Below are 18,748 nucleotides of genomic sequence, written 5' to 3'. Positions count from 1 at the left end.
ATACACTCCTGGAAATTGAAATAAGAACACCGTGAATTCATTGTCCCAGGAAGGGGAAACTTCATTGACACATTCCTGGGGTCAGATACATCACATGATCACACTGACAGAACCACAGGCACATAGACACAGGCAACAGAGCATGCACAATGTCGGCACTAGTACAGTGTATATCCACCTTTCGCAGCAATGCAGGCTGCTATTCTCGAATGGAGACGATCGTAGAGATGCTGGATGTAGTCCTGTGGAACGGCTTGCCATGCCATTTCCACCTGGCGCCTCAGTTGGACCAGCGTTCGTGCTGGACGTGCAGACCGCGTGAGACGACGCTTCATCCAGTCCCAAACATGCTCAATGGGGGACAGATCCGGAGATCTCGCTGGCCAGGGTAGTTGACTTACACCTTCTAGAGCACGTTGGGTGGCACGGGATACATGCGGACGTGCATTGTCCTGTTGGAACAGCAAGTTCCCTTGCCGGTCTCGGAATGGTAGAACGATGGGTTCGATGACGGTTTGGATGTACCGTGCACTATTCAGTGTCCCCTCGACGATCACCAGTGGTGTACGGCCAGTGTAGGAGATCGCTCCCCACACCATGATGCCGGGTGTTGGCCCTGTGTGCCTCGGTCGTATGCAGTCCTGATTGTGGCGCTCACCTGCACGGCGCCAAACACGCATACGACCATCATTGGCACCAAGGCAGAAGCGACTCTCATCGCTGAAGACGACACGTCTCCATTCGTCCCTCCATTCACGCCTGTCGCGACACCACTGGAGGCGGGCTGCACGATGTTAGGGCGTGAGCGGAAGACGGCCTAACGGTGTGCGGGACCGTAGCCCAGCTTCATGGAGACGGTTGCGAATGGTCCTCTCCGATACCCCAGGAGCAACAGTGTCCCTAATTTGCTGGGAAGTGGCGGTGCGGTCCCCTACGGCACTGCGTAGGATCCTACGGTCTTGGCGTGCATCCGTGCGTCGCTGCGGTCCGGTCCCAGGTCGACGGGCACGTGCACCTTCCGCCGACCACTGGCGGCAACATCGATGTACTGTGGAGACCTCACGCCCCACGTGTTGAGCAATTCGGCGGTACGTCCACCCGGCCTCCCGCATGCCCACTATACGCCCTCGCTCAAAGTCCGTCAACTGCACATACGGTTCACGTCCACGCTGTCGCGGCATGTTACCAGTGTTAAAGACTGCGATGGAGCTCCGTATGCCACGGCAAACTGGCTGACACTGACGGCGGCGGTGCACAAATGCTGCGCAGCTAGCGCCATTCGACGGCCAACACCGCGGTTCCTGGTGTGTCCGCTGTGCCGTGCGTGTGATCATTGCTTGTACAGCCCTCTCGCAGTGTCCGGAGCAAGTATGGTGGGTCTGACACACCGGTGTCAATGTGTTCTTTTTTCCATTTCCAGGAGTGTATATTAAATGTGGAATTCTTCCTAAAATTCGTCAGTTTTTATCCTCACATCAGAGCTAAATTACAAATACCATACTTGAAACTAAAAATATTTAAAAGTTAACAGTGTTTACCTTACTGTGGGGCTTATACATTTTGACTGGAGTTTACAGACGTACTTGCTGTCTTACGTAGCAGCCTTTAGTAGTTTCTTCTCATGTAGGACATAATGCCAGAGCTCCATAATGCCAGAGCTCCGAGGAGCGCATATTATAGTTTATTTTGACAATATGTTCATTTTTCATAGATTCCACCTTGAATTTGTTTCGCTCAATAGTCCACAGGCATTTTAAATAGGTTTCGCGCTTCGGAATACCCTAAAATCGCAGTAATATTCTTAATATTTTGATCTTAAGGAATAGCGAAGGTACGAAACATTTCAGTACTCCTTCACTTGGTCACTCCCAAAGCACAGCTGTCTCTTCAACACTAACTATTCTGAAAACGAGGAGGCGAAACAGTTCACTTTTAAACCCACTGATTTGTTGCTTTCTCGTGTATTTTAGATATGTTTGATTTGGCTAACTAGAATAAGACGATAAACTTAAGAATATGAAATTTAAAAATATTCCTTTTTTATATTAAAAATATGAAAACGTAAAAGTAAGTCAAGAAAGTAGGGACTTGCGGGTGTCCTAGCATACTCATGCAGGAACAGTGGAGAATTACAGAAAAGAGGGACGATCCCCAGATGGTAACCCTATCTGTCATCCAGAATTTCTGCACATACACTGATACTAAATTGATGCCTTACTTCCATGATCTCTTGAGAATTTTCTCTACCCATAAGCATATATTTTGGTAATATAGTGAGATATCACTCAATGCGAATCCAGACACATTCGTCAACAAAATGTAATCTGAAAACTGAGGATCTTCAGTGCTCCATCATCAGAACTGTGGTCTGTCATGATGGCCTTGCACACTGAGACCTGAAACACACTGTGAGCAAATCGGATAAAGTAGCTGTTCATGCAGAACTGGCCGAGCAAGAGTGGGGTTTATTTCAACAGGTCCAACTGTTAACACACTTCCTTCAGGATCATCACCTACTTGTCCCACCACTTGCTTCTCTAGGGAACGCGGCGTGCGAACTGTGCGAGGTCTTCCGCGCTACCTTGTCATTAGTGTGAATGACGCCTTGCGTGCAAGACGCCGGAAAAACTTGCTCAATATTTTTTTTCTTACGGAAGTCAGCGATGAGGATGGCTTTTGGTGCACATGACGGAGCCTGTCGAGTGACGCCGTTGACTACATCACAGCAGGGCACCGAAATGCCTAGAATAAAATAGCGACTTTTAATTCAAAATACATGTAGTAGGAGGCTCAGCTACACACAGACTTTTTAAGGCATAAAGTATCTGAACGCCATTAGATACTTATTAATCACGCCTGGACCCTATTGGATCACGCTATGTACAATAAAGGCCTTTAAAGAGTTTGATTTTAGGCGTTATTTGTGAGCACATTTGTTTCATTCTTTCAAAGTGGGTCCTTCCCTGTGGTCAGACCAAATTGTTCCAGTCTTCTTGGACTTATTTGTCAGGCCAACTGACCAGTCGGGAATTTTTCCCAAAAATTTCCCTGTCTTCTATACCAAGCTGTGGTTCAAATGGCTCTGAGCACTATGGGACTTAACATCTACGGTCATCAGTCCCCTAGAACTTAGAACTACTTAAACCTAACTAACCTAAGGACATCACACAACGCCCAGATACCAAGTTGTGTTATTTCTGATTCTTTTAATTCACCTATCCATTTTATTGTTGCTGTTTTAGCTTTCAGCGACATTCGTAGAGCTCTGCAACCTGACTTCTGAACGTGGTTGACTCCGTTTTCTAAATGTGACCATAGAATTTTAGCCTGCTGTTCTTCATGTCCGAATAAATGTTGACATACTTTTCAATTTCTTTATTTGTGACAAAATTTTCCTGATTACTTTCGTTATCTGTATTTGGGGTTTCTTCAGTGTCTGCCTCCCAGTTTAAGATGAATGTTTGAGCCCCATGACGACAGTCTGGCTTGATGACTGTTTAGTGTACCTCAGGATGAATTTTTTGTTTCTGGCAACGAATTTTGCAATCGATCTATTCCAGGCCAGTCACGATTTCGTTTAAATATTTGAACGGAAAAATTCTCTTGATTTTTCCGTATTTGGTTTTTAGAGTTTTGGGTGTCATTTGTTGCTAGAAATGTATTTTTTTTTCTTTCAAATGACGCTCCTGTTTTATTTTCGCCACTGTTGAGTTACTTTTCCTGACAGAGTTGAAAAGTACTGGAGGGAGTCAAGCACCTTTTCTACCTCCTGTTTTAATTTAAGAATGTTCTAAAATTTATCCCCTTAATTACACCTTAGATTTTGTACCTTTTGTTTCACTAATACGCGGATCAGTCACTTTAATGCGATCATCGCCTATTTTCGACGTCAACGTGCAATAACCACTCACATATGGCGCTGGCAGCACTAGCAGTAGGCCTGTGGGTTATACAGGGTGTACGTTTTAAGTTGACAAACCAGAATAACTCGAAAAATAAGATTCACACGAAAAAACGTGTAGAATCCAAAGTTGATTATTTTCGAGGCGGAGATCTGCTGATGCTAAAATTAGCCCGCCACCCCAGCTCCCTGGGGGGTGCGGCGGGAAGCAACTTTAAAATTTCAAATGGGAACCTCCATTTTTTTATTGCAGAATCAGATTCTACATAAAAAAACAACACCGTACATTTTGTCTTAAACATTTGGTTTGATTTTTGGTAATCGGCGCTGTAATTCAAGTCAATCCATGTTCTCGTTTTTGCGTGGAAAATGGTTACGGATAAATAAAAAATACAAATTTACTTCATAAATTTTGATTCACTAAAACTAAAAACTTTCCCTCTCTCCCCATAGGGTGGGGTTTGAGAGAGAGGAATTAGAGTTTTACAAATGTCGACACCAATATTAATTTTTTCCGCTGGGGTCAGGGATTTTTCCTACCTCGAGATGACTGGGTGATGTGTCGTCTTCATCATCATTCATCCCCATTACGGTCGGAGGAAGGCAACGGCAAACCACCTCCACTAGGACCTTGCCTAGTACAGAGGTGAGGGTCTCCCGCATCGTCCCCTACGCTCCTCGGAGTATGGGACATCATCATCATCCTTGTTTATATATTTCATAACGCAGTTTTCCCATGCCGAAATACGTGTATTATATCACGGAACATATTGGTCAAGATTGCTTTGCACAATTTTTGTGTTAATACCGCTTGATGCTACTAAATATAGTGCTATTTGCGGGCCTACTTCTTTAACTAGCAGCAAATTCGAAAGTGTGAATGACAGTTTTATGTAGATATTAGGTACCCTTAAAATAGTAGAAAAGTTTAATATTACCTAGGGCAAGTTTAGCATTTATGTTTAAATAAATATATACTGAAATTAGCAGACACGTTCGACAGGCAGCTTCGCATATCTGCGGGAAATACATGTCACTATAATAGTCTTTGGTGCTCACTTGTATGGTGGCGGTAGCTGTTCTCACGTTGCCGGTCGTCAATGAGCTCGTTGTATGCAAGATTATACAGGAAATTTGGAACACAATAGCTCACTAACAAGTGAACACCGAGCGAGGTGGCGCAGTGGTTAGCACACTGGACTCGCATTCGGGAGGACGACGTTTCGATCCCGTCTCCAGCCATCCTGATTTAGGTTTTCCGTGATTTCCCTAAATCGTTTCAGGCAAATGCCGGGATGGTTCCTTTGAAAGGGCACGGCCGATTTCCTTCCCCATCCTTCCCTCACCCGACTTTGCGCTCCGTCTCTAATGACCTCGTTGTCGACGGGACGTTCAACACTGACCACCACCACTAACGAGTGAACATGTCATTTATTGACACAGTGACGAAATTTTCGCAACAGTTGTGATGTGAGCGTAATAAGAGTATTGTGGACTTGTTAATCATGAATGCAGGATATTGTTATTGGCATATGCGACCAACATCAATACCTCTCTCTCTGGTGGTGCCTATCATTGTGTGTTAACTTCACAGGTCTTGCAAGAAGTATATGCTGACGAGCCAAAACATTACGACCACCTGCTTAACTGTTTACTTGTCCGCCTTTGGAACGAAATGCGTCACTGATTCTGCATTGCAGGGATCCGACAACGTCTTTGTAGGTTTATGGAGGTATGTGGGATTAGATGTCTACGAGGAGCAAGGCATGGAATTCGCGAAAATATCGAGCCACTGAGCTGCGTACGCGGTGATGGAGCCCGATAGCGACCCAGATGGCTTCCACAGGATTTACATCAGCCGAGTTTGGTCTCCGAGACATCAACGTGGGTTCGTTATAATGCTTCTCAAACCACAGTAGCACGGTTTTGTATTCGAGACACGGACAATTATACTGCTGAAAGATGACATCGCCGTCGGGTAAGACTTCAAGCATGAAGGAATGCAGACGGTTCGCAGTTGTCAGCGTGTCTTCGATTACTACCACAGGTTCTACGGAAGTGCAGGAGAATGTCTCCCATGGCATAATACTGCTTCCACCAGCCCGCGTCCATGGTGCATTGCACGTTTCGAGCCGCGGTTCACCTCGATGACGTCGTTTGTGAAGAGGACCAGAGACCTGGTGTAGCAAAAATGTGATTCACCCGAAAAGCCACTACGTCTCCATTAATCGACGGTCGAATCCCGATGGTGCCGTACCCACTGCAATCGTAATTGACGGAGTCAAAAATGGTTCAAATGGCTCTAAGCACTGTGGGACTTAACATCTGAGGCCATCATCCCCCTAGACTTAGGCCTACGTAAACCTAACTAACCTAAGGACATCACACACATCTATGCCCGAGGCAGGATTCGAACCTGCGACTGTAGCAGTCGCGTGGTTCCGGACTGAAGCGCCTAGTACAGCTCGGCCACATCGGCCGGCTTGAAGGAGTCGTTGGGTCAACATGTGGTCTGCTGCGGAGCTAGATCTTCAACAGTGTACGATAAATAGAGTGCTCCGAAACACTTGTGCGTAGAAAAGTATTGTGCTCTTTCGTCAAAAGTACCGCAGATCCCCATCTATCCTACTTTACCGATCAGACAAGCCTCCGAACGCCACGTTTTGCGAAAAGTCGTGGACGGCCGACCATTTAGCGCCTAGTGGTAGTTTCACTGTCCTTCGACCTCTATCCGTAGATGCTTACGACTGTAGCACGTGAACATTCGACCATCTTCGTCGTTTTCTAGAGACACGTTCACAGGCTCTGCATAATAATAATCTGCCTTTTGTCGATGTCGCTTCTCTCAATGGATTTCACTATTTGCAGCCCGCTGTAAGTAGGCTGTTTAGGTTTTTACATTGGTAACGGCACGTAGCGCTCTGTATGAAAATCACTGGCTGTGCTGTGTGCATTCTGTGGCTGGTTGGCATTGTTGAAATATTCGCTATTGTAGTGTTGGGCAGTTGGCTGTTAACAGCGCGTAGCGTTGCGCAGTTGGAGGTGAGCCGCCAGCAGTGGTGGATGTGGAGAGAGATGGCAGAATTTTAAGAGCGGACGATCTGGACGTGTGTCCGCCAGAAAGAGTAAATTTGTAATACTGGATGTCATGAACTGATATATATATATATATATATATATATATATATATAATGACTTTTGAACACTATTAGGGTAAATACATTGTTTGCTCTCTATCAAAATGTTTCATTTGCTAACTATGCCTATCAGTAGTTAGTGACTTCAGTAGTAAGAATCTTTTATTTAGCTGGCAGTATTGGTGCTCGCTATATTGCAGTAGTTTCTTTTGTAGGGATTATTGGAAGTCAGATTGCGTTGCGCTAAAAAAAAAATATTGTGTGTCACTTTAGTGATGATCAGAATAAGTAAAGAGAAAAATGTCTGAGTACGTTCAGTTTTGCTCAGCTGTTTGAATATCATATAATGTAAGAGGTTTACCAGCACTGTCATTCATAAATTTTTCAAAGGGGACGTGTCACCACATCATCGCTACAGCGATCCCCAGTCGGTATCTGCTCCGCTTGCATACTTTTGTTACCGTAACACGTGCCCGTAACGCCACCAGGTGGCATCCAACGTCGGGATGGGCAATGGTCATAATGTTTCGGCTTATCAGTGTAAAGAGAGTGTTAGGGGGATAAGTGCAGATAAGTCTATTGATGCCTAAGGAAAATGTACTGACAACATATATCAGTATTTATCTCATTTGCTAACAAATAATTATAGCTATTAGGAGTAGTACAAATGTTTTTAGGTTGGTTAGTACCTTCAAGTACATGCGGCAAGAGCAAGCCAATAATGTTCATTTTTGCCTGGGCAGTAGGTCAGGTATTGAAGGGTGGACACGTGGATGCAAAATGGGTGGTCTATACTGGCAGACGTGCAGAAAACATCAGGTAGTGAATTATGTGGTGTCTTTGTGGGAAGCCTGTTGGTTGCAGAGAGGTAACAACTAACACACTGAAGTGGGTACATATTAAGGTACCAATGATCACAATATCTGTACCTATATCCTTAACATCCTGTATATGTCTCCTTTTCAGCGAGATTTCAGATGTGTCCAGTTGTCAGAAGGGTGGTAGTAACTTGTATGGTAAATTCAGATGTTCCCCTTGTTTAAGTCAGTTTTAAGGTAACTATGTATAACACATCAGAAAGATGATGTTAAAAAATAACTGTTTCTTCACTTGGTACCTATTGAGGCAACGGCCTTGCCAGAGTGAATACACCGGTTTCCGTCAGATCCCCGAAGTTAAGCGTTGTCGGGGTGGCTGGCACTTGGATGGGTGACCATCTGGGCCGCCATGCGCTGTTGCCATTTTTCGGGGTGCACTCAGCCTTGTGATGCCAATTGAGGAGCTGCTCGACCGACTAGTAGCGGCTTCGGTCAAGGAAAACCATCATAACGACCGGGAGAGCGGTGTGCTGACTGCACGCCCCCCGTATCTGCATCCTCAGCTGAGGATGACATGGCGGTCGGATGGTCCCGATGGGCCACTTGGGGCCTGAAGACGGAGTGTGCAGGTACCTACTGACGTGTAAGAAGTTCAGTCTAAGAATTTTTGTCAACTTTTGAGAGTCTAATATTGGAGTCATCGTCAGTTTTGTTTACAATTATCAGGTGCCAGAAGATGTTCCACATAGACAAAAAGTAGCAGCACTTTACAATTTGAGTTTATACAGCAGCTGATGGTATATACAAATGTGTCATTATTTATTCGAGTCAGAAACAAATATAGTACATAGTTATTAGCATTAAAAACAAACGAAAGAAATCTATGAACTTTAATTGTCTTCGGAGTCGCAAGCAGAAGGTCTGCAGGATGTAGGGTACAGTTCACAATCCAGTAGGTGTTCCATGGTCGGTGGTCTTCCACCGTCACAGGTAGTGGCACCCACAGGGAAGAGTCATTTCTGGACTTTACTCCTGGATCTTCCAACTCCAGAACGAAGATGGTTGAGTCACCTCTACAGGATCAAATTTTGTTCATGCCCAGCTTGGAGGATTTCCGAAGGGAGAGGCCAGGTAGAGTAATTTCACGTCGAGAAATCCACAATTCTTTCCTTGCTGTAGTTTCTGTTGTTCGCGAGACTGAAGTAGTCCTGAGGATACTTCTTCTGGACCTCGACCTTGGGACTGCTGAACGTGACCATGTAATGAATCGATTTCTTGATGGACCTAATTTGTTCTCTGCGCGTTGACAGCTACTTCACGCTGAATATCTGGTGGCGCTATGCTTTCGATCTAGTGGAACTTTACAACTGGCTTAGTTTTCAGGCAACCTATTGTAAGGCTACACGTATCCTTCAGCGCCTTGTCAAATGTGTTTGTGTTGATGGATTTGTACCAGACTGGGCACGCATACTCCACAGCACAGGAACGTGTTGTTAGCGCTGTCTTTCTCAGCGTTTGAGGTAGAGAGCCCCATCTGCTCCCAGTGATCTTGCAAAGGATATTATTTCTGGCTTTCACCAGGATTCTTGTAGTTTTTCAATACAGCTTGTACGTCCGTGTATGGTCCACAGCGGCCTGCCCGGTTAGCCGTGTGGTCTAACGCACAGCTTTCCGGGCGGGAAGGAGCGCCTGGTCCCCGGCACGAATCCGCCCGGCGGACTTGTGTCCAGGTCTGGCGAGCCGGCCAGTCTGTGGATACACTCGTCTGGTGTGAGACGTTCCCGGGGGGGGGGGGGGGGGGCGGGGGGTCCACCGGGGGCCGAACCGCACAATAATCCTGGTTTGGTTCGGTGTGGGGCGGCGGAGGGGTGAAGTTGACTGCGGTGGTCGTCGTGGGGTTGTAGACCACTGCGGCTTCGGTGGGGACGGAGCCTCTCCGTCGTTTCTAGGCTCCCGGTTAAGATACAATACAATACAAAACAATATAATGGTCCAGAGCGAATCTCAGATATTTTGGAAGGGGTATATTTAGTAACTGTATCCCTTGCCATGTGATGATGTACGTGATGTGCTTGATTGTGCCTGAAAAGAAAAGAACACAACTGTGCTTTAACTGGGTTTGTACAAAATTGATTGTTAGAATAATAGCCACTAAACTCTCTCAATGCAGCTGTGAGGTAGGCTTCAGCATCTTCAAACGATTTCCCTTGACTCGCTGAAGCCAGATCGCCGGTGTAAAGGAAATTCCTAGGGTTCACTGGGAGTGACTGATCATTAATACAAGTGTTAAATAACATTGGTGAAAAAACACTTCCTTGTGGTAAGACATTTCTTCTACATCTTCATGAAATACTCTGACATCTCCTGTTTTTGTGTAAACTTTGAATAAGGTTGGTGAAACCATAACCTTTAGTTAACCCACAGACTTATTGTGACAGAGCACGGTGATGTCTGCTACTCCCCGCGTGGACTAGTGGAATAATGACACTCCATTTCGCTTTTTACGTGGGTCACACTCCACGTAATTGACAGTCTTCTTCAGATGAAAACACAACCTAGAAACGATACGTACAGAATGGCTGTTACAGCGGTAGGTGTATGTGCTATATCTGATAACAGCATCACAGTCAAAGTACTAAGTACGGAGACAAACACAAAGCAGTAAAAATTGAGCACTTACTTCAACGGGAAGAGACCCTGCACCATTGAATGCTGATCGTTCTCAACACGTGTAAAATAACTGTTATGTGCACAAGTATTTGTTTCGAGCAGATCCTGAGAGGCTCTCCTTTGAATCCAAACTTATTGCTTTAGAATGCAGAAGATTCTGCAAAATCGTTAGAAAGAAGCATGAGAAAAGCTGTTGCGTGGTTGTATACATCATTCGCAACGAACACTGAATCTATTAAGAAGGCTTCTGAGACTTAAATGCACTGTATTTCTGAGAGGTTAATCTTTATTTATGATATGCGTGCTTTCGAGAACTCAGTTTCGGCGAATGACAGTCTGGTTCTTTCTACAAGGATGTGGGTCCATACCTTCCGTAGTCTTTCCCGGACTTAGGACATTGTCACGAGACGTGGAGTTGTGCGTCAGCCGTAACGTGCACGGGATTGAGTGACTCTGTTCCGCGCCTTAACTGGCAGTAAGGAAGGGACAGGAACGCTAAGACATACGGTGAGTCAGAGTCGCCTGCCTGCGTTTATTTTTAAAGAAAGTCATTTTAAAGTAACACCAACAGCTGCACATACTAGGCATACCGCTCTTGGGGAACAAAGTGGCCGTCTTATAAATTGTGCATTTTAACAGCAGATCATTCAAACAGCATCATTACCAGTGCCGCCTTATTACCAAATCATCAGCAGATGATTTATTTAAAAAGGATGATAAATGCGAATACTGAAATATCGGGACACTACACTACTGGCCATTAAAATTGCTACAACACGAAGATGACGTGCTACAGACGCGAAATTTAACCGACAGGAAGAAGATGCTGTGATGTGCAAATGATTAGCTTTTCAGAGCATTCACACAAGGTTGGCGCCGGTGGCGACACCTACAACGTGCTGACATGAGGAAAGTTTCCAACCGATTTCTCATACACAAACAGCAGTTGACCGGTGTTGCCTGGTGAAACGTTGTTGTAATGCCTCGTGTAAGGAGGAGAAATGCGTTTCCGACTTTGATAAAGGTCGGATTGTAACCTATCGCGATTGCAGTTTATCGTATCGCGACATTGCTGCTCGCGTTCGTCGAGATCCAATGACTGTTAGCAGAATATGGAATCGATGGGTTCAAAAGGGTAATACGGAACGCCGTGCTGGATCCCAACGGCCTCGTATCACTAGCAGTCGAGATGACAGGCATCTTATCCGCATGGCTGTAACTGATCGTGCAGCCACGTCTCGATCCCTGAGTCAACAGATGGGGACGTTTGCAAGACAACAACCATCTGCACGAACAGTTCGACGACGTTTGCAGCAGCATGGACTATCAGCTCGGAGACCATGGGTGCGGTTACCCTTGACGCTGCATCACAGACAGGAGCGCCTGCGATGATGTACTCAACGACGAACCTGGATGCACGAATGGTAAAACGTCATTTTTTCGGATCAATCCGATTCTGTTAACAGCATCATGATGGTCGCATCCGCGTTTGGCGACATCGCGGTTAACGCACATTGGAAACGTATATTCGTTATCGCCATACTGGCTTATCACCCGGCGTGATGGTATGGGGTGCTATTCGTTACACGTCTCGGTCACCTCTTGTTGGCATTGACGCCACTTTGAACAGCGGATGTTACATTTCAGATGTGTTATGACCCGTGGCTCTACCCTTCATTCGATCTCTGCGAAACCCTACATTTCAGCAGGATAATGCACGACCGCATGTTGCGGGTCCTGTACGGGCCTTTCTGGATACAGAAAATGTTCGACTACTGCCCTGACCAGCACATTGTCCAGATTTCTCACCAATTGAAAACGTCTGGTCAATGGTGGCCGAGTAACTGGCTCGTCACAATACGCCATTCACTTCTCTTGATGAACTGTGGTATCGTGTTGAAGATGCATGGGCAGCTGTACCTGTACACGCCATCCAAGCTCTGTTTGACTGAATGCCCAGGCGTATCAAGGCCGTTATTACGGCCAGAGGTGATAGTTCTGGGTACTGATTTCTCAGGATGTATGCACCCAAATTGCGTGAAAATGTAATCACATATCAGTTCCAGTATAATATATTTGTCCAATGAATACCCGTTTATCATCTACATTTCTTCTTGGTGTAGCAATTTCAATGGCCAGTAGTGTAAATTGCAAATATAACTGACTTCTACAGGGTGAGGCCGAACACCACCGACAAAATTGCGTACGTTTTTCAGGGATATTTTCTGAGTATTTTATTATAAGGGACCCATGGTGTCCAGTGACTTGCTGCCGGTTAATTACGTTCCGTTTGATTTCTTACTCCCATTTATAACTGTATCTCATGTCCTAACACAGAATAGAGGAAAGACGGGGGATTGCAGGACAATCCACAATTGCAGAAAGACGAGCTTCTAGCGATGGGAGGTAGAGTGCTTGCAGCAATGATTGTGGCCGCGCACTGTTCTCCGTTCCCATAGTCGGCACAGCCCGCAGCTCGTGGCCTAGTGGTTAATGTTGCTGCCTCTGAATCAGGGGGTCCCAGGTTTGATTCCCCTCCAGGCCGGTGATTTCCTCCGCCTGGGGACTGGACAATGTAAAGATTGTGAATTAGTACTGACGCTGATAACCACGCCGTAGAGAGCCCCACAAAACAAAATCATCGTCATCATCATCTGTAGTCTGTAGTCAATCCACCGACACTTTACAGGCTTCAGCCAATCTGATGAGTGCTCTGTACCTCCAGGGTGCATTGGCCAACCACATTCAGATTCCTCCCTTTCTCCTGCCTGGTAGGTGGGTATGTTTCTGGCCTTTACATTAACAGACTCTCAAGTTTGGTAGCAACATCGTTCAGCTGAAAACTAAACGTCGCTGCCGTTCCTACTATGGCTAGCAAACAGTGTTTTACGTCACTTGGCCTCACCCTGACGCCTGTCGTGAGTCGGGACTGCTGTTGCCGCACTCTAACCTGTGTAAACGCAAGGACGTTGCTGCTTTCAGAGGCAACTATCGAGCTTGCTGCCTCTGCTAAGACGTTCCTTTTTGAGACCATCTCCTACTGTGATGCTGAGCCATGCTGCGGCTTGCATTGGTGCTATTTGTTTCCGTCCTCTGTTGGAGACCATACCGTATCGTTTAGTTGACATGGTTGCGGTTGTTTGTCATTTTCTCGTGTTGACTGGCGCCACTTGTTTTCGCAAGCGTTGCCCGTCCGCTAGTGGTAGCAGCGGCTGTTGTCGATATGTCGTAACTGTGGCCCTATCTCTGGGGCGATGTCGTTGTTTTTCGGGGTCGTGGCAGTGTGCAGTTCGTCTGGGGACTCAGGAGGAGCGAGGTCTGCGCAGGGCGAGAACACGCCGGGACAGCTGGCGGCGCACATGGACTGCCGGATCGAAGGCTCGTGGTCACAAAGATGCACGAACTCGTCGTAAACCGGAACCTGCAAGCTTTAAGTTGAGTGCTTTTGGATTCAAGTAGAGAAACCTCCACCATTGCGAGATCTTGCGATTCTCCAGTGACTTGGGTTCGTGTTGCTACTCGTAGTGTTGCCGAGGTGAAGAGCAGCGAGTGGAGTGCTTGGGGAAGGCGGATCTGATTAGCTTTCCTGGACTTCTAATTACTATTTATTGCGTTCAATTTGTTACTATTTGTTAAGTCCAACCAGCGGTATTTTTCCTGCTCTGTGGCCAGTAACACCCCAGTTACCTGCCCTGGCGGTTAGTGTGTATATAACGGCAGTGTACGTTTTCTCGCCTTGCCGCTGCTGTCCGGTGAGGCTTTCTTGATTGTAGGTTGGTTGGCGATTCTTCTACTCTGGTGGTAGAGATTCCTTTCTCGTTCCAGGCGCTCTAAGCACAGTATTTTGCAGTCGGAGTCCAGACTGCCGGATCTGGCTTTGGCGTATTTTTACATCTTTGCATTTGGTTTATTGGATGTCATGTAGCCTCAGCAATATTATCATTAATCATTCGTTACACTGCCACTAGTCTGAGTTACCATCTTGTGAAGTGGATGCAACTCTTGGCTGCCTATCTCATCACTCGCGAAAGTGTTTGTTGCCGGACCTACTCAGAAGTCGATTCCTGGTGTGTCTGTGACTGATCCTTGTTTTATTGTTGTATTTGCTGTTTTCTTGTATGTTTCTAAATTTTTTATATAATTGCCATTCTTGGCATTACAGCAGGTTTAAATGGTTGTGCTACCAAGTTTACCATCATTTTGTCTCACCTGTTTGGTGATCAGTTGCTTGTCCTTTTAATTTAACCTTTGCTGTTGTATTTGCTGTTCTACTGCATGTTTTTTTAAAAAAATTATATAATTGCCATTCTTGGCGTTACAGCAGGTTTAAATGGTTCCAAGTTTATCATCATTTTGTCTCACCAGTTTGGTGATCAGTTGCCTGTCTTTTTAAGTGAACCATTGCTATTGCATTGCTGTTTTACAGTATGTTTGTTAAAATTTTTATAATTGCCGTTCTTGGCGTTAAAGGCTTTCAGCTGTGACTGTGGGTACTTGCCTTAAAATTCTAATTGGGATCACATTGGCTAGTTTTTAAAACATTATTTGCGTTGTCTCTATTTTATGCACGTTTGGTAAATTGTAATGCACTGAAAGCACTATTAATTACCCAGTTGTTTATTCCTTCATTAATAACATGTGATATCTTATTTATTGCTGAGTCTGGAATTATTGTTTGAAATAAATGTGTGTAATTGCAAAAGGGAACCAATAGTAACTGATTACGGCCCCGTTCACAATCGTAACCGAATCCTGCCTTCCTTGACTTCCAGGTTACAGACGCGTTCTAACAGCGTCTAGGCGGTGGATGGAGTTACCAGTTAGTTCTCTGAAGTGAAACCTCTCCCCAGGGGTCAGCTGCCCAGGGAGCCTGCATATCGCAGCGCTCTAGCGTTACTGTTTACCTCTAGTACCCTAAACTTTACCTGCTCTCTTCGTTGCGTCTCTCATTTCCTATCATGGAGAGTTCTCGCTGGTTTCTAAAAGCCTTAAGCTTTACAATGTACATGTCAATATATCGTCAATATACGACACTGTATTGCACTAAAAATGAAGACAAGAGTGCAGATGTTGAAGGAATGGGCTGTGTCTTGTTTGAAAACAAAGATGTACCATTCACTCGCGGTACTTGCTATTGACATCAGTAATGCTCACTTTGCTCTTCGCCATAAAGCTTGCATTCAGTGCAGCTGTATTCTGTCCACGGTTTGTTTTTGCGGCAGCGTTAGTTGTAAGCTAACAGCCATACACAGTCCGCCCCTGGTGGCTGAGTGGTCCCTCCGCACTCGTCTTCAGACCACCATCGGACACATGATCCATCCTGACCAGACCTGTTTAGGCGGAGACAACATCCACAGGGTACTTGGCGCCTACTGCGACGTCACGGCGCTGGCAGCGGCCTGCCGCCTCCGAGGCGCTCTTGTCGACGTCGATTTTGATCACGCCTTTGATCGTATCGGCCACAGTTTCCTTCGCACCGTGCTCGAACGCATGGGCCTCTCTCAGGCATCAGCAAGGGTGATCTTACGCTTAATCCACGGGGCGCGCTCCCGGATTATGATCAACGGCCGCCAGACTGAACACATCACTCTTGGACGGTAAGCGACGCTTCAGTGGTTGTGCCGCTACGGCGCGGTATCGGGCTGCGTCGTCAATATGCGCAAGACGACATACATGGATGTTGGGAGAAGCCTTCTACACCCAACAGCGACCTCCTTCCAAAAGGTTCCCTCACTGAAAGCAATGGGGGTGCAGTTCTGCAGTACAGTTCGCCGAACTGCGACAGCGACATATCGCCGGCTACTACAAAAGACACGGGCGTTGCTCTGTGATAGCAGATTCCGCAATATGGATATGATTCTCCGAACACGTTACGTGAACACTTACCTAGCGTCCAAACTTAACTATTTTGCGCACATTTTACAGCCGCCATGGCCCACAGTTTCCCGGCGGCGTATGGACAATTTGTGAGTGCAGGTCATATATTCAAAGTTTGCTACACTACTTTAACGAGGCCTCCACTCGCAGGGGGCCTGGGTTTCACTCACGTCCACAACCGCGCCCGGGCATTGTACCTACGGACGATGAGGCTTGCCCACATCCGCAATTTTCTAATCGAACAGAGTTACATGACCGAGGATCTACCGGCGACGAGGACGCGAGCACTAGAGATTACTACCGCGCCTATCAGGCACGACAGCCCCGTAACAACGTCGAACAACAACACACAACCATCCGCTAGACCAGGGTGTGGCGATCCGTCCACACCCCATACCTGTCCACGTACGCTCGTTCCCTGTGGTATGTGTTGGTGAACGGCAAATCAGCCACACGCCAGCGCCTCCATTCCATTCATCTCACTGACGACCCTTTGTGCCCGCACTGTGCCGTCACCGATTCGGATGCGCACCGCCTGTCATGAAGCTTCTGGTGGCGATAGTAGAATCCCATTTGATCGAATAAAGTTCTCTAGATCCTATCGAACCCCTTTCCTTTCCTTGGCTCTGGGAGGGCGGGAACGGGACATTGAGGCCAGGCCTCAGAAGACGACCTCTACCCTCTTTGCCCCCGACCCTTCTCTCAGGGTGGTCAGCGCGACAGAATGTCATTCATAAGGGCCCGTGTTCGATTCCCGGCTGGGTCGGAGATTTTATCCGCTCAGGGACAGGGTGTTGTGTTGTTCTAATCATTATCATTTCATCCCCATCGACGCACAAGTCGCCGAAGTGGTGTCAAATCGAAAGACTTGCACCCGGCGAACGATCTACCCGACGGGAGGCTCTAGTCACATGACTTTTTAGCGATACACAGCTGTGTCGCCAGGTTTACTTATGAAAGAGTTATGCAATACGCACCTGACGTATGGGTTCACTGAGTGTAGTGGTAGAGCGGCACAGCGGCGCTATGATGACAAGGGACGCCTTGGGTGCGAGGTCGCGAAAGGTCAGTGATGTTTACGGCATTCGGCGCCCCACATGCTTTCTACAACGCAACCACATTATTGGCTGCTAATGGCAGCAGGTGGTGGGGTTGGAGTTATCCAATGGTGTGCACAGCAAAGGTTACGGAGCGTTGTTGAACTGCTTAGTCTACGAGTAACTCCCAACAGTGCTACAGTGCTAGTGATGACGATACAAAGCAGAGCAATGGCAACGATAAAGTAAGCAAACGTTGCAGTATATCCACAACAACAGTTGCTGAAGCTGAGATTTCGTCAGAAAGGAGCCCAAGGAATTTCGTAAAGGAAGGAAGAAGTGGCAGATGAAATATTAGCGTTTTTGCAAGATGAGTCAGTAGTATGTGTTGTGTCGTATACGCTCCACTGTGTGGACAATGTACGTGAGGAGTGCAATGTATACGACTCTTACTTAACAAGTGAAAGTGATACTGAAACAGGTGTCGAGGAATGTAGTTCACCATTCCTGTTGGACAAGGCGCCACAAATCTCGTCTCCAGTGAAACGTAGTGAAAGACAATAGTTGTCCAAGGAGCGGGTATTAAACACAATTACGCACATGGAAGATCATCCACAGCATAGTGAACAAACAATTACGAACAGATTTAGAATAAATTCACGGCAGTATGACCGTGTAGTGCATAAGAAAAACTACGGATATTTAAGGGAAGACAAACGCACTTGTTACAAAAACTGGCTTTTGCGCGTATAAATGATGCTCGATACAGTTCACAGTTTGCCGGATGATGCCCTCTCTCCTTCCATTTATCCCTCCTATCAACTCTGATCCTCACCCCCCCTCCTTTCCTCCGTTCTTTTCCTGGGCTCCCTCTCCCCCCCTTCCATCCTCTTTTTTCCCCACCTACCATCTCTCTGCCACCCTTCTCTCCCCCAAGTCCTTTTGCATTTCCCTCCTCTGCCTTTTCCCATTCCCTCTCGCGTCTGCCCTGCCCCTCCCCCCCCCCCTTATGAGTCTCTCACTCCTTTGGTCCCCACTTTCGTTTTTCCTCTCCTCCTTCGTTGTTCCCCCCCCCCCCCCCCATCTGCCCTTGGCTATGGGGCTATGGTGTGTCATCTTTGTGCCGACATTTTAGTGCAGTGTTTACAGTGAGTGTTCAGTGTTGTGTGTCTTTTCCGGAGTGTTGCGAACAGATATCATACTGTCGCTGGGTGTGATTTTTATATCTCTTGCGAACAGAAACCAGACTGTCGCCATGTTTTTTAACTGTCTGTCTACTATGTTACCTGTCTGCTTCCTGTGTATTTT

This window comes from Schistocerca americana, chromosome 2, assembly GCF_021461395.2.
Source record: "Schistocerca americana isolate TAMUIC-IGC-003095 chromosome 2, iqSchAmer2.1, whole genome shotgun sequence".
Classification (NCBI taxonomy): domain Eukaryota; kingdom Metazoa; phylum Arthropoda; class Insecta; order Orthoptera; family Acrididae; genus Schistocerca; species Schistocerca americana.
The sequence above is the reverse complement of the archived record's forward strand: the minus strand, read 5'-3'. Positions refer to the sequence as shown.